At 46.8% G+C, this 15,892-nt stretch overlaps 1 protein-coding gene across 1 annotated transcript in view; it reads right to left on the minus strand.

Moving 5' to 3' along the window:
• Positions 1–15,892, minus strand: part of LOC121464708 (ras-associating and dilute domain-containing protein-like) — a 72,038-nt gene that overhangs the window by 32,827 nt on the left and 23,319 nt on the right. The gene's annotated exons all lie outside the window — the stretch shown is intronic.

Raw genomic sequence — 15,892 nt, forward strand, 5'->3', positions numbered from 1 at the left:
AGTGGGAGGAAACAGTACCTCTGACACCGGAACTCCGGATGAAACAGAAGGGTGCCAAGTACAGCTGGGATGGCGATGTGACACCAGGGTACCCCCAAGGAAAGACCCTAGGAGCGCTACTCCTGGCCTCTCTGGATCATCCATTCTATGGCTGCCTGGCCGCTTTCCCTTCCACAAAAGCTGCTGGCTAATGTGTCTCTCTCAGTAGAGATGTGGGAAGCAGGAGTGGGTCAGCACTAACAAGAGCTGGTCACTGTCGTCAGAGCGAGCGCCCTGGAAAGCACAACACAGCTCTTCCTGAACGTCACTTGCTTCCCTCATCATGTCATTCTGTGGTCTCTCCCCGGTCCTGTTTGCCCATCCTTCCCTGGCTCCATGGTTAGAAAGAGCACAACCAGGAAGTCTGTCAGTATTCCCTGCCCAACGCCCTGAACTCAGATGAGGCTACCACAATGGTGGATGCGCGGTGCAGCATTCCGGCGCTGGGTTTTTCTAACGTGAGGGGGACAGTCTATTTTAAAGGGTGGCTTGTGCCAGCTGGGGACACACTTCAGTAAGCCACAGCTGCTATGGATCCCTGGGTCTGAGTCATCTGTGAGGAGTCTCCCTGTCACTGGGAAACCTATTTCTAAGTCAGCAAAATCGTGGAGCTCTGTCACTAGAGCAAGCAATTCTCTCTTTTTTTATTATTATTTATTTATTTATTAAAGATTTCTGTCTCTTCCCCACCACCGCCTCCCATATCCCTCCCCCTCCCCCAATCAACTCCCCCTCTCTCATTAGCCCAAGAGCAGACCGGGTTCCCTGCCCTGTGGGAAGTCCAAGGACCTCCCACCTCCTTCCAGGTCTAGTAAGGTGAGCATCCAAACAGCCTAGGCTCCCACAAAGCCAGTATGTGCAGTAGGATCAAAACCCAGTGCCACTGTTCTTGACTTCTCAGCAGTCCTCATTGTCCGCTATGTTCAGTGAGTCCGGTTTTATCCCATGTAGAGCAAGCAATTCTCGATGCAAACATCATTTAAAATGCATACTAAACTCCTTTCCAGACACAAGCGGGGCTGCGACTGAAAGAGGCTGAGGCGGAGAGACTGCGAGTTCAAGGCCAGTGTAGGCGATACAGCAAGACTCTTAAAAAAAAAAGTGAAAACCAAGTGTGGCGATACACACTTTTAATCCCATAACTTGGGGAGGGGAGCAAAGGCAAGTGAGTTCAAGGCCAGACACATCTTTAAAAAAAGAAGAAAAAAAAGAATGAACAGGGGATGTGGCTCCATTGGTAGAGAACTTGCCTAGCATGCAGAAAGTACAAGTTCCATCCCCAGCACAGCATTTACTGGGTGTAGTGATCTGTAGTCCCAGCCCTGAGGAGGTAGAAGTAGGGCCAGAAGTTCAAGGTCATCCTCAGCTACTTGTGAGCTCAGGGTCAGCACAGGAGTGAGACTGTCTCAAAGCAAAACCAGGAACACTTTTCTTTTTCTTTTTTTTTTTTTAAAAGAATTACTTAGGAATAGTGATAAGAACCTCCTTAATACATGATTGGCCTTTCTCTAGGTAATAAATGCAGTTTAAATTTGTTTTTTTGAAACATGGTCTGACAGCATAGTTCTGGCTATTCTGGCACTCACTCTGCTAGGCTTTTGGGGACCACAGATAACGACACAGAGACTTATTATTAACTATGACAGCTTGGCCTTTAGCTTAGGCTGTCCCCAGCTAGCTTTTACACCTTACATCAACCTGTTTCTATTAATCTACCTTCTGCCACGTGACATTTAACCTCTCCTCAATTCTGTATGTCAACTCCTTCTGTATCTTGCTGGCATCTTCCTGGAGTGCCTAGATCCATCCCTAGTTCCTCTCTCTGCCTGGAAATCCTACCTAACCTCACCTATTGGTCATTCAGCTCTTTATTAAATCCATCAGGTGCCTTAGGCAGGCAAAGTAAAACAGGAATACATCTTTACACAATTTGCTCAAATATCTGGCAACACAGGCTGTCCTCAAACTCAAGAGATCATCTGCCTCTGTCTCCCAAGTGCTGGGATTAAAGGAGTGCACAGCCACCATCACCGCCAGGTGTTTCCTCTGCTCTTAACACAGACAGCTCAGGACTCACTGCCTGGGGAATGGTGCCACCCACAGTGGGCTGGATTTCACATCAATTAAGGTAATTAAGACAACCTCCTACAAGCCAACCTAATCCCTCACTGAGACTTTCTCCCTCCTGGTGACTCTACGTTGTGGCAATCTGACAAACTAACCAGCACAACAGCATTTGAGGACTGGATTAACAGTAGGTGAAAACTGTACAGAAAACGTATACTGAGGGGCTAGAAAGATGGTTTAGTGGCTCAAAGCTCTTATTCTAGAATGCAGAAAATGCTCTTTATGGCTGAGCACCTCTCCAGCCTCACCCCTTTCCTTTCTTTCATTAGAGATTTAGTTATTTGGTGTGCACGAGTGTTTGTCTGCATGAAAGTCTGTGCACCACTTGCATGCCTGGAGGTCAGAAGAAGTTATTGGATCCCCTCAAACTGGAGTTACAGATGGTTGAGAGCCACTTGTGGGTGCTGGAAATAGAACCCAGGTCTCCTGCATGAGTGACAGTCATTCTGAATCACTGAACCATCTGTCCAAACACACCCGTACACACATGCACACACACCACAAAAGCTCACATGTGAAAAGGAAAAGGTGGAATAATCCAAATGCTGTAGGAATTCCTACTGCCAGTAGCCTTTAAGTTACCTGCCCATTTGAGCGTGGCCTTTTATATATTTATGCTGATGTAAAGCACGCGTCTGGCCTCTTTTCTGGCTGTGGGATTTGGTTGCTGTTCTCCATTCCAGCAGAGGATTGTGATTTGTGAGTCTACCCCTAAATAAATAACCCTCTATTATTGTCAATTCTGAGCTAGTGTGGGATTTCTTTTAAGCATCCTTCTTCAACCAAATGGCTACCAACTAGTAAATAGCAAAGAAAGAACTCTACATCCATATGATAGACTACTACTAGCAATGAAAAGAAATCAAATATGGTGCCTTTTGCTCATGGATAAGCCTCAAAAATACCAGTGAGGTGGCTCAGTGGGTAAGGATCTTTACTGCCAACCCCAATGACCTAAAATTTGATCCCTAGGATCAGACTAGTGAAAGGAGAGAAAGATTCCTGCAGGTTGTCCTCTGACCTCCACATGCACTCTGTAGCATATACACACACATAAGTAAGTAAATAAATGTAACTACACATACATGTGTGTGTGTGTGTGTGTGTGTGTTAGCTGAGTGAAAAAAGTCAGATGTAAAAAAATCACATTTAGTGTCATACGATGTATATAAAATGTCCAGAAGGAAGTTAATTTCCAGGTCTGCTGTGCAAGCAGGAAGACATAGGTTTGATCACAGAGCTCCATCCCCAGAATCAACGTTAAAAAAAAAAAAAAGCCAGGCATGGTGGTAGGTGAGAAATAGCAGGCCTTGATAACCATAGAGTTCCTGGAAGCCAACAAGACAAAGACCCAAAGGTCTCTGCCACTCTAGGCTTTAAAGTTGTACCATCAGCCTTGTCGAGGACTGAAGTCCCAGCACCCAAGGCCCATTCAGGAGCAGAAACCAGCTAAGCTGTCCTCTGCTGCTCATTGATACTGCTAGAAGTTCAGGAGTGTCTGGGCTTCTGATTCTCTATTCTGAGCAGTGATTCTCAACCTGTGGGTTGCAATCCCTGTCAAACCTCTATCTCTGAAAAATATTTACATAATTACTCATAACAGTAGCAAAATTAGAGTTATGAGTTGCAACAAAGTAATTTTGTGGTTTGGGGTCACCACAACATAGGAACTACGTTAAAGGGTCGGAATATTAGGAAACTTGAGAACCCCTGTTCTGGAGCTAGAGCAACAGGCCTAGCTCTCAAGGCTTGCAGCTGTGAGCCGGACCTTGGGGTCTCCAAGGCCTGGCACTGCCAACATTCAAAGAGCTTCTCCTCATCTATTCAGTTTCTCTCCAGGTAGAAAAGGACTCTACTGCCATCAGCCGAGCAACAGCTACTGATTGTGGTGATGACTGCAGAAGTCTATGAAGATGCTGAAATGCCTTTTAATTAGATACTAAATACAGGCAACTTTAAGGGTGTAAAAGATACCTTGTGAGCTGGGGAGATATCACATCATAAAAGCTTTTAAAACATGGCATGTATGGGCTAGAGAGATGGCTCAATGGTTAAGAGCATTGCCTGGTCTTCCAAAGGTCCTGAGTTCAACTCCCAGCAACCACATGGTGGCTCACAACCATCTGTAATGAGGTCTGGTGCCCTCTTCTGGCCTGCACGCATACAAGCAGACAGAATACTGTATGCTAAATAAATAAATATTTAAAAAAAAAAAACACGGCAGGTATCATTTTGCTAAGGCAGACCCAGCCTGACAGAAACAAGGAACACAGGCTGCAAGAAGCTGCAACTGATGAAATACTCAGTGTAGGAGCTACAGAGGGGCTAGAACTCTGGAGGCAGAGGCAGGAAGGTCTTTGTGAGTTCAAGACCAATCTGTTCTAGAAACCACACACACACAAATAGTGTCAGGAGTTGCAGAGATGGCCCAGTGGTTAAAAGCATTTGTTCTTGAGTCTAGTTCCACATCAGGTGGCTTATAGTCATGTAAAACTCTAGTTTCTTCCGGCATCTCTGGCCTCCTTGAGCACCTGCAAATACATGGTACAACACACACACACTAAATCTAAAACAAAGAAGATGATGTATCTGAACTATTTGGAGAAAGAGAGACAGAAAGAAGAGAGACAGAGAGAGAGAGAGAGAGAGAGAGAGAGAGAGAGAGACAGAGAGAGAGAGAGAGAGAGAGAGAGAGAGAGAGAACACTGACTTACTGACAAGCAATTTGCCAGGATTGGTGCAACTCATACATGTAATCCCAGCATTTGGAAGGCTGAAGCAGGAGGAATGTCATGAGTTTGAGACTAGCCTTGACTACAGAGTAAGACCCTGTTTCAATTAATTAATTAACTAATTAATTAGGTTCTCCTTGGAGTTAAGTGCCAAGAAAAAGCAGAGAGGCCAAAATGATCATCATCAATTACAAAGAAAACTAAAGTTCAGACAATAGAAAAACATCAACCTTGGTGCCTTAGTTACTCTTTTATGTTACTGTTACTCTTCATGGTGTGAAGAGACACCATGACCAAGGAAGCATTTAGCTAGGGGCTGGTTTACGCTTTCAGAGGGTACATAGTGCTGGAGCAGTAGCTGAGAGCCTACATCCTGATGTGCAGGCAGGAGGCAGAGAGAACAAGACGCCTGGTATGGGCTTTTGAAACTCAAAGCCCACCCCAGTGGAACACCTCCTTCAAAACAGCTACATTTCCTAATTCTTCTTCAACAGCCCACCAACTGGGAATGAAACATTTAAGTACATGAACTATGGGGGCCGTTTTCATTCAGACCACCACACTTGGCATATTCCAATCTTCAGTGTATAAAGAATTAAATACAAACAAAAACCCTGACATGCTTGTTATTTTGAGGCAGGGTCTCACTATGCAGCCCAGGCTGACCTAAACTCAAGACCTGCCTCAGCTCTGCCCCCTCTTTGAGAGTATAATGGCCTTGACCTTACTGTGTGAGGGGCTGGCCTTGAACCCTGATCCTCCTGCCCCTCCCTTCCAAGTGCTGGGTTCACAGGCTTTTGCCACCACACACAATTGATGTGGTGCTGGGGAATCTAACTTCCTCCATGATGAGCAAACCACTCTACCAACTGAAAGACATCCCCCACCCCTGCAATTGATTTCAAGCGTGAGACACTGAGCACAGGGAAGTAACTGGATGGGGAGGTGCAAACGGCTCATATCACGAGAGAACGCCTGAAGCTTTAAAACTCAAGAGGGGGCAGGACTACACTGGTCGTTTTAAAAGGTGCACTGGGGGCTGAGGAAAAAGCTCAGGTGGCAAAGGGGCTTGCCCTGAAAGAACAGGAGCTGAGTTCAATTTCCAGAACTCAAATACGAAGTGCTGGCCAAGGAAGTGAGTGCTTGCAATCCCAACACTGGGAAGGCGGAGACAGAAAGAGAGAGCTTCTGGGCTCACTGCCAGCTGGTAAGGTATAGGCTAGCAAGAGACCTTGTCTCAGAACAAACTAACAAAAAAGGCAGGGGCACCTGAGGAACAACACTTGAGGCTGTCCTCTGACCTCCACATGCACACCCAAGCATGCACACCCAAACACACACACACCTAGCTCACAGTCGAATGTCACAGCCGCAGGGGAGGGCAAACTGGGAAGAGAAGGTTGGCAGGGAGCCGGGATTCTGTTTCCCTGGTCTTAAGCAGCAGTGAGAAAGCACTCCTTTAACTCTGCACATCTGACTGGAGGTGACAGGCTTTGAGAGGACATAATTGTCGACATACTGAGAGACACTGTGAGTGTTCGCGCTGGCAGGATCTACTTTGGTTCCTAGGTGCACTCTCCTGCCTCTGAAACTAGGAAGCACCCCATGTTCACTTTGAGCTAGGCAGCAGCTGTGACGCAACAGCTGACCTGGTGTCGGTCCTGACAGATCTGCAACACAGCGGTCATGTGAGGCAGAGGAAGACAAGCAGGGGTTCCAATTGCTCATTCCCAGAACCTGTGCTTACAGACCAGGGGAAAGCTCAAGTGATCCGGGGAACACAGAAAGTCGGCACTTCATGGAGGATGGCACTGAGACTCTGTGTTGAGAAGAGCTCAGTGGTGGAGCTCCTGCCTAGAATCTCCCAGCGAGGGTGATGTGGGCATGGCTCAATAGTTGAGCACCCACTGAGTTAAAGGCTGGCTTGTGTTCAGTGGCAGAGCAACTGCAAGCCCTGGGACATTCATCCCAGGTGTCTGTCTCTGTCTCTGTCTCTGTCTCTGTCTCTCTCCCTCTCTCTCTCACACACACACACACACACACACACACACACAGACTTTGGACTCCAAACCTATTTGACTATTATATACCAGTTTGGGTAAGCTCAAAACTAACACAGAGTAGGGGCTGGAGAGATGGCTCAGAGGTTAAGAGTACTGGCTGCTCTTCCAGAGGTCCTGAGTTCAATTCCCAGCAACCACATGGTGGCTCACAACCATCTGTACTGAGATCTGGCGCCCTGCTCTGGGGTGCGGGCATACATTGAGGCAGAATGTTGTATACATAATAAATAAATAAATATTTTTAAAAAAACTAGCACAGAGTAAAACCCATGTGTGAATCCATGTTTAGATTTTAGTAGATTTCCTTCTATTCTCACTCCCTCGCTCTGTAACACAGACTGGTTTAGAACTTACTATGCTGCCCCAGTTGGTTCTGAACAATAACAACAACAAAAAGAGCCACATGTGGCATGGGAGGTGTGTGGGGGGGCGGGATTCTCACTTGGCAGCATCCTCAGAGGGTCCATGTCCCTGCTGAGGTCACTCCTGGGTCATGGAGCACAGGAGGAGACTTTGCTAATAAATCAAGCCCACTTATCTGTGGATCTTAAAATGTGGACTACAGTCTGGTCCTTGTCACACGTGTTCCTTCTTATCTGCGGGGGTTTCTTCAGCAGGTCGCAGGGGAGAAGTCGGGGAGCTCCATAAAGAAGGTGGGGGGAAGGATGGAGAGAGAGAGAGAGGATGTAGAAAGTCCATGAATAGAGATGGACATAGGCCTCCAAACAGCAGGAAAGTTAAGTCCCCCACCAACACCTGTACTGACCTGGCCCTGTGTGACCTGGGTGGGGCAGGGGTGAGCCTGTGCCCCGACTCCACCAAGGGAAGAACATGTAGTCTCAAGCTGGTGTTTTCACCATCAAGAATAATTACAGACATGTTAGTATGCAGAAACCACGTGCAGCTGTAACAAGTACATGCATGCAGGAGGGTGCTGGAAGTCGGGTGGAGGCTAGAAGCTTGAGGAGCGGGAAAGGAAAGGCCCGCCCTACCCAACAGGCAGTCAGTGGAGATGGGACAGTGAAGATCTTGCTGGTAACTCTGAGAATGGGAAAAGCAAGCAGACCTCAGAAATGGAGACCAACAATGCTGCCAGTAAAGGCTGGGGGTGTGGGGTGATGGGGTGGGACAGAAATTGCAGGAAGGAAGTCCTTCACAGGTCCAGGCTGGGGGCTCACTGAACTGAGTCCTGAGAGCTGGAGCACAGCTTGGGGCAGAGAGAGTATGTGAGGCTCTAGGTTTAATCCCCAGCAGCCAAAGGAAGAAAAAGTAAGAGAAAGGGAGACAGAGAAGGAGGAAATGAGAAAGGGAGGGAAACGGGGGAGGGGAAGAGGCAGAGGAAGGGAAAAAGGGAAGGAGAGGGACTAAGAAAAGGAAAGAGAAGGATGAGAAGGGGAAAAAGGAGGGGAGGAAGGGGAGGGGAGGAGGCAGAAGAAGAGAGAGGGAAGGGAGCCCACGGTGGAAAGTGGATTTGTTAGTGGTGACCCAAGTGCACAGCTGAGGAACTTTCTAGGCACAGTGTGAAAGGTGCTACCAGGTTTCCGCCTGCTGCTTGCAGTGAGGGAAAAGGAAAGAGGAAACTACCAGGTGGTGGTGGCACATACCTTCAATCCCAGCACTTAGGAAGCAGAGGCAGGCGGACCTCTGTGAGTTCGAGGCCAGCCTGGTCTACAGAGCTAGTTCCAGAATAGGCTCCAAAGCTACATAGAGAAACCCTGTCTCAAAAAACAACAACAAAAAAGGGGGAAGGAGGAAGAGGAAGAAGAGGAGGAGGGGGAAGAGGAAGAGGAAGAAGAAGAGGAAGAGGAAGAGGAAGAGGAAGAAGAAGAAGAAGAAGAAGAAGAAGAAGAAGAAGAAGAAGAAGAAGACAAAATCAGAAAAAAGACTGTCCCAAACAAATATGGCACAGAGAAGCCCAGTGAGGGTGTGGACATGCCTGTAATGAAACTGGAGAAACATAAAAAGACCAAAGGCATGGCTAGGGATGAATGTCAGTGCTACAACAGGCACAAGGCCCTACATTCCATCTTCATCCAACACAGAAAAATGTGTAAACAAACATTTCACAGTTCTCAGTCAGGGCTGGAGAGGGCTCAGCAGTTAAGAGCACTGGCTGCTCTTGCAGAGGACCTGAGTTCAGTGTCCAGCACCCAACATCAGATGACTCCAACTGCCTGTACCTCCAGCTCTAGGGGATCTGATACCCCCTCTGGTCTCAGTTGGCACCAGGCATTCACATAGTGCATGTACACACAGGCAAAACATCTATAGATATAAAATAAGAATAAATAAATCTTAAAAAATAAAGCGCTTCAGAGTACTCAACCTCACAGGAGACTCTTTCAAGGGATGGAGGGGTTCCCACGGATTTTCTCAGACCAGAGGAACTCAAGGAAACTTAAGAGCATTGTTTGCTTGTAGAGGCCTAAACACAGAAGGAATGAGCTCAGAAATGTGTGTGGGCGTGGCGTTTGTGCAGTGCAGTGAATTCCCAGGAAATCCCATGGCTCTTGAGAAAACTCTATCAGTGGAGATGGCCAGGACTGAACAGGTCAGAGGGTACGCAATAAACAGAACCTGACAGGATCCTAGTTGACAAACACGCTATCTGTCACCAAAACGGATGGGTGTCCCAGAATAGAATGGAGGGCCCACCGGGTGGCTGTCATGAGGGATGCAGGGGGCAAGGTCAAGAGGTTATCCCCAGCCCTGGAAACTTCACACAAGAACCATGACTGGAGTCTGTCTAGCTGAATTTGACAATCACGTGGGACCTGTAACCCTGTTCCACCTCCCACCTGGCCCTTGCTGACAGTTACTTGTGCCTGTCTGTTTCCACTGCAGGCTGGGGTTTTGAGCAAGCAGTTTGAATTTCGAAGGTCCACAGAATGGTAAAAAAACTGTGCCAAAGGGGCTGGAGAATTTGCTGCACTCCCTAAGAATTTCACTTCAAGGGCGGAACTTGTGGGCGCACACCTTTAATCCCAGCACTCAGGAGGTAGAGACAGAAGGATCTCTGTGAGGTGGAGGCCAGCCTGGACTACAGAGTAAGTTCCAGGGCATCCAGAGCTACAGGGACTCTGTCTCAAAAAAACAAAGAACTGCACTTTATGGGTTTTACCCAGAGCCCTCAGCCACATCTCATTAAACTGATTAAGATGGTGAGATTTGCCGGGCGGTGGTGGCGCACGCCTTTAATCCCAGCACTCGGGAGGCAGAGGCAGGCGGATCTCTGTGAGTTCGAGGCCAGCCTGGTCTACAAGAGCTAGTTCCAGGACAGGAACCAAAAGCTACGGAGAAACCCTGTCTCGAAAAATAAAAAAAACAAAACAAAAAAAAAAAGATGGTGAGATTTAGGGATGGTGAGATTTAGGGCTTAAACTGATGGTACTGGATGACCTTGAGATAGGGTGAGTGCATCTTGCACGTGGAACACAGGTCTGGATCACTAGGGTCCTGGGTTGGATTGTGGTCACCCAATGACCCCAGCCTTGAATATGAGAGAGACCTGAGAAGATGATGTCATTTCATGATTGTGGTCAGTTGTATGGCAAAAGAGAGTCCTTCCATTATAAATACACCCGATGGACTGGTGGGATGCGTTAGCAGGTAAGAGACCTGCTGCTGAGCCTGCTGACCTGAGTTCAGTCTCCTGAACCCACAGAGCGGAAGGAGAGAACCGGCTAGAGCTGTCCTGACCTCCCATGTGCCACGTCACACACAGAATAATAAATGCTAGATTCACTCAAAGAGAAATTACCCGAGTGATAATTGCCACAAGCAAACACTTGAGCCTGTGTGTGTCTACTTGCGTGTGCAAGTGAAGGCCAGAGGTCAATCATCAGTATCCTCCACAGCTGCTCTTTTTATGTTCTGAAACATGGGTTCTCGCTAAACCTGGAGCTCACTAATCCAGTTAGACTGCTAGCCAGTGAGCCCCAGGGGGATTCTAGACACATGTCGCCAACACATAGCTTCTACATGGGTGCTAGGGGTCTGCACAGCAAGCACTTTACACACTGAGCCCCTCCGCAAGCCCTAGACGAGCCTTTCAAAAACAGAAAGCAAGCCAAATACTCTGAGAATGTGGGGGATTAATACAGTGGCCCTACAGGCCTGAAGATGCTGGGCCCTTGGGAAAGCTGTATTTAAAAGTGCTCTTGGACTTCAAACTTTTGTGTGTTGTGACATGGAGAAGGTGTCATGCCTTTCAGCACTCATTCCTCACACTATAACCCCTGCACTCCTGGGGACACCATTTTCCTGTGCCTAGTGCAGACAGGCTGGCCATGTGTAAGTTCCAATTGATGAAGAATGAGGGACGCTCTTGCTGGGATATGCTTGGGGGGAGGGGGACACCCGAGTGGAGAGAGTGATGGTTAAGCTTCACTGCAGCTGGATTCGGAGCCACCTAAGAGACATACTTCTGAGTCTGTGAGGGAGATCCCCGAGATGTTTAACTGAGCGGGAAAGGCCTACCTCAGATAAGGGCAACTCTACTCCAGGGCTGGGTAAAAAGGAGAGAGCAAGCCGAGCGCCGACATTCATCTCTCTCTGCTTCCTGACTGAATACAAGGTGAGCAGCTGCCTCCTGTTCCTGCTGCCACAGTTAGGTCTTCTCTCATTGTCATAACCGCCCTGCCATAATGGACTGTCCCTGCACTTGAGAGCCCAAATAAACTCTTCCTTAACTAATACATGGAGATCTCTGGCTTTTCCCCAAATCACCCTGCCCTTAGCAACCTGAAGAGGAAGGGCGTGAACCAGGGACGTGGGTCTGAAGCAGGAACAGCCTAGGGCTCTGGGGTTGGGGGATCCACCCGAGCAGTCCTGGATGTAGCACCTAGTATGTGAAGAGATCCAGACCTGTATCAACTCCAGTGATTGATTCCCTGGCCTGCCGCCCCTCTTAGCTCATCTGCAAAGGGCCTGCAAAGCAGCACCTTCAAGAGCGGCCACTCCTCTTAGCTCATCTGCAAAGGGCCTGCAAAGCAGCACCTTCAAGAGCTGCATCTCTAACCACAAAACATTCCACACAAGGGGGTGTTCGCAACTCCTGAGATTAAAACACAACAAAACCCTGTTGCACCTACTGCCCACCATAAACACGGTCCCTGCGATCTGCTGCTCTCCCACCCTCCTCACAAAAGGCAACCAGCTCAAGTTTTACTGACATTTTTAATTGCACTAATACCTCTGATGGTCACTGTGTGTCACCTGGAAGATGGGCCCCTGATCTTGTGTTAAGCGAGGTGGGAAGACCTGCCCACTGTGGGCGGCACCATTCCCTGGCTGAGATCTTGGACTGTAGACATGGAGAAAGGGAGCCAAGTAGCAGTTTACATTCACAGGTCTCTATTTTCTGTCGATGAAGTGTGCTTACCTGCCTCCTGCTCCTGCCTCCATGCCTTCCTTTTGAACCGGAAGCCAAAATATCCCTTTTCTCCCTTGGATTGCTTTGTAAGGTATTTTATCCCAGCAAGCAGAAAGAAATGACTACAATTTGATCTTTGGTCTGTTTTGAGACAGGGTCTGGGTAAGGTGTGCCCTGCAGCTTGCTAAAACTGCCCAGGATGGCTTTGAGCTTGGAATCTTTTGGGATCTTTTGCTTCAGCTTCCTGAGTCTTGGGATTCTGGGAAAGAATCAAGGCACCAGCCATGTTACACGGTGAAACTCTGAGTTCTTCTGCTTTACACCATATTTAAACCTTACATAAATCACATCACACTTTACATATTTTGGGAGGATTTGCTTTCTTCCTCAGCATGACCATCCATCTTTATCTTCACAGGAGTGCATGAAGCCATGACTTGTTTGATGTCATATATTTCGGTTCTTACTCTGAGAAGGTGGACTCCCTAGTCCTTCCCCACTGGCTGTTCTGCGCACTGTTTCTAGCTTGGCTATCACCTATCAAGAGTGCACTTGTCTCTTGGTTACTATCAGACAAGAGTCTTGGACTTTTCTGACACTACGCCATTTAAAGGAAAGTATTGTTTTTTAATAGCTCACTGCTGATAACAAGAGGGTGTGTAGAGTCCTCGGGGAAGTGGATCAATCACCAAGATGAAGCATATCAGCACCCACATTGTGATGCCGAGATCTCTGAGAGTAAAAAAAAGTAGAACTTCATGTGTGGGCCTTCAGTGAAATGCCCATGCTACTGCCTATTGTAGCTGTTTATTGAGAAGAGCTCAGTCTGTAGCCCAAGCTGGTCTCGAACTCTGGATCCTCCTATCTCCACCTTGAGTGTGGGGATCAGAGGCATACATCACCACACCTGCTTTAATTTTTTTCTTATTTGTGTGTGTGTCTGGGGTAGGTAGAGAGAGAGATGTGTGTGTGTGAATGTGGGTACACTTGAACCAGTTAGAACACAGATACAGAGGGAGTCTGATCTCTGCTTCCACAGTAGATTCCAGGGACCGAACAAGAATCATAAGGCTTTGACAGCAAGTGCCTTTACCTTCTGAGCCACCTTGCCAGCCCTGGCTAATTACTGATTTCTAACTTATAATACCGTAGTCATATGTTAATATTTAGAAGCAGGTTGACTCTTACTTTCTGACTTATCACGGAGTTTTACACATGTCCAGTAGTTACCTGAGGATGGTGTGCATTGGCCAGTTGTTGAATAAGAGGGGTCTATCTTATTCATCGGATTATCGTGACGAACTTGCTGGGGATAGGGAGAGTGATAAATCCAGCCCAAGCCATCTGCTGCTGTGTTAGCGGTCTCTTCGCTCTGCAGGGCAGTTAAGTGGTTGTGACAGAAACCATACGGCTTCCCAAAGCTGGAACTATTCACTACCAGCCCTTCCGAGGAAAAGTTCAGCAGCCATGACACTAGGCTGCCCATAGGCTTGGTGTTAATTAAACACTGATTTTAAATGTTGTGCAATAATGGCATTCTTTGAAATCTGTTAAGTTTTGTTCGCTATTTTCCTTTGGGGCTAAGAAATCTGGGGAAAGCATGTCATAAAGCACCCCACTTTCCTATCATGGTCTCTTCCAACATAATTTTGGGGCCCTTCCTGTCCCTGTCACCATGCCAGTTTCTTCTCACTTGCAGTTCATGTTTGAATTTTCATGTCCTCACATTCTGAGTATAGTTCTTCAACCTCAGCAACGGTTCCCCCACCCCATACTGATGATCATCTCCATTTGGCTGCAGCTCCTCCTCCTCCTAGATACTCCTCTTCTCCTAGATACTCCTCTCCTCCACACTGACAATCTTCACTTATGCAGCTGTGGCTCCTCCTCCATGACAACATTCACTTATGCGATCTATCCCCCACTCCCCATCACACTCCTTCAGGTCTCAATAAACAGACGGGTCCCCAACTCCCAAGCTCCAGTCATCATCTTCCTCATCACCTCAAGGGCTGTACTTACAGGCATTATCACCATGCCTCACTTCCCGTCTTCCCTTTCAAAGTTTTTCCTGACAGGAGTTGACATTTGAACCCTTTGAGTGTCCTCCACAGGAACTACACCCTGAGCTCTCCATAAAGTCGGAAAAGTCACCAGCCCCACCACCTTCTTCAGAACAGTGAAGAAGTTCTGGGCCCGGGGAAACAGCTCAATGGTAGAGCACTAGCCTTGTGCATACACGGCCTTGGGTTCCATCCCCAGACCTATAAAAAAGCAAAAATAAAAATAAAGGAGAACATCTGAATTCTTACATCAGACTTAAACATTTGGTCAGTGTTATAGTTCCAGGTTGTTTGGCATTTATTTTTATTGTGTTTGTAATGGAGAAATACATTATCTGCTTTCAAAATAGTGCTCGAAAATACAAGGAGTACAGATACCACATAACAGCAAACTCCAGGCAGGAGACACTACGCACATCACATGAAAAAATAGTCTGGTATTCACGTAATAAAAACTAGACTTTGAAAGTCCCAAGTTTCCAGCTTGGTTTTAAAAAGGAGAGATATAGTTACACAAAACATTTAATAAACAAAATTTTCCAATGTGTAAACAAAATGAGGAGACCAAATTTGTGCCTGGCAATCTCAACCAGACACCATGGCATGGCTATCTGAAATGTGAAGCCTTGTGCTTTTCACCGACCTTATTATGCTGGTGGGAGGGCAAGGTGAAGTCGCACAGGGTGAAGGTGTGAAAGAGATTCGGTAGTCGAGGTATCAGAAGGTCTCAATCACTGCATAGCTTAAAAGGGAAAAGACTATATTCCAACACTGAAAATTATTCTAGAAAGACAATTCTAGAATATTCTAGGGTAAACAATTTTGGTTTGACATGGGAGAAAATGGGCAGAACAGAAAAGAACAAAGTCTTAGAGGGATGGGAAGAAACAAATCGGCTGCTTGGAGAATCTGTTTGCTGTGTCTAGATTAAGAAGATTAAGCTATCACTCAACAATAGCCATTGGTCCTCATGGTTCCTACTTATGGGGATTCTGTTGCTTTATTGAGAATCAGCCTTTTAACTTTGTGTATTCCTAATATTTGGAAAGAGTAGAAAGCTGACTAGGTGTCGAGTGCTTTGTGAAAATTATTCTGTATGACTGTACACACACAATCTGATAAATTCTGGTACTGCATTAAGAAATAAAACATAGCTTAAGGTTCTTGGAGTAAAAATGTCTTTTTGCCTACATATTTAAAACTGGAAACCAGTTTTCTTCCAGTGCAGATGTTCTGTGATACAGAAAATCTCACATCTCTGGTGATCAAGAGACAGCGATCAGCAGTACGTTTCAGACAGATCACTGACCCAAGTTTTCCTGAGATATTAGCCATGGATTCAGAATCTGGTGTTTTGTGCCATATGGTCACAGAACTTTTGGATTCACATCATGGTTTGGTTATTAATATTCTGGATTTTTAAGATATAACATGCATACATGCTTATTGCAAAAATAAGAGGATGAAGGCAAAAGGTTTTTTGTTTGAGGACAA

Source organism: Microtus oregoni, unplaced genomic scaffold (genome assembly GCF_018167655.1).
Source record: "Microtus oregoni isolate MIOR12 unplaced genomic scaffold, Mior012 000029F_ref0000214, whole genome shotgun sequence".
In the NCBI taxonomy this organism is placed as follows: Eukaryota; Metazoa; Chordata; class Mammalia; order Rodentia; family Cricetidae; genus Microtus; species Microtus oregoni.